Source organism: Lucilia cuprina, chromosome 4 (assembly GCF_022045245.1).
Source record: "Lucilia cuprina isolate Lc7/37 chromosome 4, ASM2204524v1, whole genome shotgun sequence".
Taxonomy (NCBI): domain Eukaryota; kingdom Metazoa; phylum Arthropoda; class Insecta; order Diptera; family Calliphoridae; genus Lucilia; species Lucilia cuprina.
Genome location: NC_060952.1, coordinates 93,915,590 through 93,920,137, shown reverse-complemented (window position 1 = coordinate 93,920,137; position 4,548 = coordinate 93,915,590). Strand labels below are relative to the sequence as shown.

Sequence of the window (4,548 nt, the reverse complement as noted above, 5' to 3'; positions counted from 1 at the left end):
TCAAATAAATCATATAATATTTTTTATAATAAATATATAAATATATATATATTTTTAATTTTTTTCTGCAGTTACTGTTTAATTCATTAGATCTCATTTCATTGTTCTATGAAAAATTTTACCAATTTTAAAATTCTTTTTTAAAATTTTCAGATATTTATAAATATTAACAACTTTTGATATTAGCTTCTCAGGTGATATAATTCAAAATATACCTACAAGTATTGGCTATCATATACAATTGGTTTGGTACTTATATTCAACTTAAAATTTGAATTATAACCATTTTTTCTCTAAATACTCTAAAATTAATATCAATCATACGCTCCCATATGCATTAAACTAAAATAAAGAAAAATAGTCCCTCTTGTTAATATCATATTACCATATTACTTGTTATCTTAAAAAACTCTATTGCAATACAATAATGAACCATTATCCTTAACTCTGCAACCTTTTACTGTGTATTGAAACACATATAAAATCGCTTACTTTTTTTAACATTAATTTCTAGGTTTTTGAGTAGTGGAAAAATAAAAGAAAGGTTTTAAACACATGTTATACACATTTATTCTTGTAATAATTTTTTTCTTCTATTTAATTTTTTTTCTAAAATTTATTTAGTTTCATTTTGCACAACACTAGTACCGCAACGCAAATCATTCCACCAACTCTTTCGCAAATTAACAAAAAAACAAAAAAAACTAATATTCATACGAATCTAAGTAGACATACACACGAATCTATTTAACTTTATTTAACAGCTTATAGACATAAAAATGATTTTCATTTTGACCATATAATGTATATTACTTTGTCTATGAGGTTTTGTTAAAAAGCCAAGTGTTATATTTGCCCATTTATATGATCATTTTATTTCATGCCATGCTTAATGTAAAATAAAATGTGGCTTAAGTGTAAAAACAAAAAAGTACCAAAAACATTTGTTTGGTTATACTTAGCGGAAATTTCGTTTTAAACACTTAATTGAAAATTTTACTTTTACATTATCTACACAATTCGAATGCAAATGTTTTAATTTGTGTCTGTAAGTTAGCAACTTTCGTTTGTATGTAAAAGCATATGTGAAATTTTTTGGAAAATTGCCCATAAAGATTTGCGAACAAGGTAAATTTAAAAGTAATAAAGTTATTTTAGATTTCAACACCATTTTAAATGAAAAGTCTTTATTTAAATAATGAGATTTATGGTTGATAATAAGTATAATTAAGATATTTCTTTAGATTTTATTATATTAAAAAAATTTTTATTCAAAGGGTCAATATGTATACAGTTTTTAAGACAAGTTCTAGCTCTGTTCTATTTCAGTTCTGTTCTAGTTATGTTCTAGTTCTGTTCTAGTTCTGTTCTAGTTCTGTTCTAGTTCTGTTCTAGTTCTGTTCTAGTTCTGTTCTAGTTCTGTTTTAGTTCTGTTCTAGTTCTGTTCTAGTTCTGTTCTAGTTCTGTTCTAGTTCTGTTCTAGTTCTGTTCTAGTTCTGTTCTAGTTCTGTTCTAGTTCTGTTCTAGTTCTGTTTTAGTTTTGTTCTAGTTCTATATTAGTTCTGTTCTAGTTCTGTTTCGCATTCCATTCTATTGAAAACTTCTTGTGTATATTTAAAAACTTGAAACACAAACTAATATATTAACTGCGATATTTACTTCACTTAGTCGAATATCTCAACCTCAGTTTAAAATTCATTTATTTTCATTTAACGCTTAATAAAATATTCTCTAAGTTTGCATAAAATTCACATACTTTTTTACATGTTCTCAAAATATTCCCCTCCGCTTTGCCGTGCAAATTTTTTTGAGCAAGTTTTAGCATAAATTTGCTTGAGTACCCGAAAGTGATACAGCAAAAATCTTAAGTTTACTTTGTGAAACATTTCGCCAACAAAAGGGAAACATTTTTAGAAAAAAAAATATAAACATTATGCGGGGTGTTAAATAAAGTTTTATATGGATCTGAAGTGGGTTGGGAATGTAGTTGCAGATTAACTATTGGGAAAATCAGTGGATAAATCAAGCAACTAAATGTACACTTTTAGTATGTAAACGAGCACAAACTGACAGTTTAACAAAAAAAAAAATTGATTGATTTATGGGAAAAATACAAGATTCTAGTGGGGTAAAGTTGGCCAAAGTAATAGAAAAGAGAATTTAATTTAAGCAGAACATATCATAATTTGCCAACATATATATGTTTAAAATATTACTATTAATAAGTACTTTCTTTAATTTTTATACTTGGAATTTTATTGAAAATCTTTAATATCAAGCTTTTTGTATAATTTTTTAAATACTGCATTTAAATTTTACATATTCCAACAATTTTTTTTCGTTTACCTTAATATTAACATCATGCAGCTTTACATTTTGCCACTAAAGTACTTTAAGTTTTATGTGGGTAGAAAACAAACTTTTATAAAAACTTAAGTTTTGCATATGTTACATTATATTTTTAAAGCGCAAAAAATCCTTTCTGACTCCACAAGCATTTTTTACTACCACATTTTTTCATCCGTCCGCCATTTTTTCCTACACATCATATTTCATGACAAAAGCTCTCCCCCTACTGACACACGCACCCATTTGAATATGAGAAGAAGATCACATAACATTTCATTAAGGATTTGTGTATGTCAGTAGAGTAATAATCTTAAAAAAGGATACACATATACATATGTATATGGGTGTATGTATGCCACATGTAGATGTTTGATTAATAATACAAGAAGTGAAAAATATTTCCTTTTTTTCTTTCCAGTTCTCTTTTCATTCTGCTTTAGTTTAGCAAAAGTTTCAAGCGGAATTGCTAATTTGGAAAAAAGTTTTTTGCTTTTTTGTTTTAAAGATTTAATTAAGCAGGAGTTTAGTAAATTTATTTTAAAGCCTCAAGTGTTAAGCTTTAAAAAGATTAGAATATTTGTTAGATATTAATTAATTATAATAATTGTAAAATTTTTATATTTGGTTAGATACATACGCCAATTTTAATTCAGTTCTAGTTCAGTTCTAGTTCAGTTCTAGTTCAGTTCTAGTTAAGTTCTAGTTCAGTTCTAGTTCAGTTCTAGTTCCAGTTCAGTTCTAGTTCAGTTCTAGTTCAGTTCTAGTTCAGTTCTAGTTCAGTTCTAGTTCAGTTCTAGTTCAGTTCTAGTTCAGTTCTAGTTCAGTTCTAGTTCAGTTCTAGTTCAGTTCTAGTTCAGTTCTAGTTCAGTTCTAGTTCAGTTCTAGTTCAGTTCTAGTTCAGTTCTAGCTGAGTTCTACTTCAGTTTTAGTTCAGTTCTAGTTCAGTTGTAGTTCAGTTCTACTTCAGTTCTAGTTCAGTCCTAGTTCAGTTCTGGTTAAAATTTAGTCTAATATAATAACAAAAATGTCTTTAATTGTCTTCTCTATTACTTTAGCTCCACTTTTGTCGCCTGCTAAAAAACAATCATTCTTAAAAATGGTCGACCGCATTTGTTGTTCTACTTCTTTTAATGTCCACTGCATTTGGTGTCAGCAATTTTTTCGTCCGTTTAACATTTCGAACATTTTTATTTCAACACTTAATATTTGATTGTTTTATTTTGTTTTCTTTTTGAGGGCTATAAATTTATTATTTTAAACAAATATTTAACGTTGGCCTTTATTCATTGAAAGCTCTATATTCAATGATATTTGCGTTGTTGTGTCTTTAGTTCATTTTTTCAATTTTCTATTGCAACGTGTCTGAGTAGCCATTTAATATTAAAATATTTATTTTTTAACGTTTTATTTCTTTGTTTCTTTTTATTCTTCTTGTTCGTTTGTGATTCTATGTGTTCTTTGTCCAGAAAATATCTTGTTTTATACATTGATAATAAATTTTCTTATAGTGCTGCAATATGCTGGTGATTTCCTATTTGATTTCTTCATACATATATCGTTGCCGTTACGAGCTGCGATATGTGGACTGTTTCGTATAGAATTTTAAATAACAATTAAAAATTTTATTTATGAAAGAAAATCTAGGCAACAACTTTTGATATCAAACTTTCCTTACCAAAAATTTTCACTTGAATGCTGTACAAATATTGTAGCATACCTTTAGGTTGCACAGTATGTATCTGTATATGCTCCTCTTAAAATGCTTATGTTTAACTTAACAGTATTTGTCTTATATTGTAATATTTCTTGTAATATCAGCATAAGAATCTAAACATATGCACATACACTCAAACAAAAAAGTTAATATTTCGCTATTATTACGTTATGCTAAAGGAAAGTAGTTGCATTGAGAATAATAACTAAGGGTTCTTGTAGCCAATGGTATATAATAAATTTATGCAATGTAAAAATGCGTCCTTGAATTTATAATATTACTAATGTAAAACTTACGTTTTAATTTGGGCTTGTTAAAAGAAAGCAAAAGAGGTCAGAGACTAGACTATAAATTAGACTATAGACTAGACTATAGATTAGACTATAGACTAGACTATAGACTAGACTATAGACTAGACTATAGACTGGACTATATACTAGACTATAGACTAGACTATAGACTAGACTATAGACTAGACTATAGAC

The 4,548-nt window shown here is 27.2% G+C and overlaps 1 protein-coding gene across 1 annotated transcript in view; it reads right to left on the bottom strand.

Moving 5' to 3' along the window:
• Nucleotides 1–4,548, bottom strand: part of LOC111687982 — a 74,861-nt gene that overhangs the window by 69,575 nt on the left and 738 nt on the right. The window lies entirely within an intron of this gene.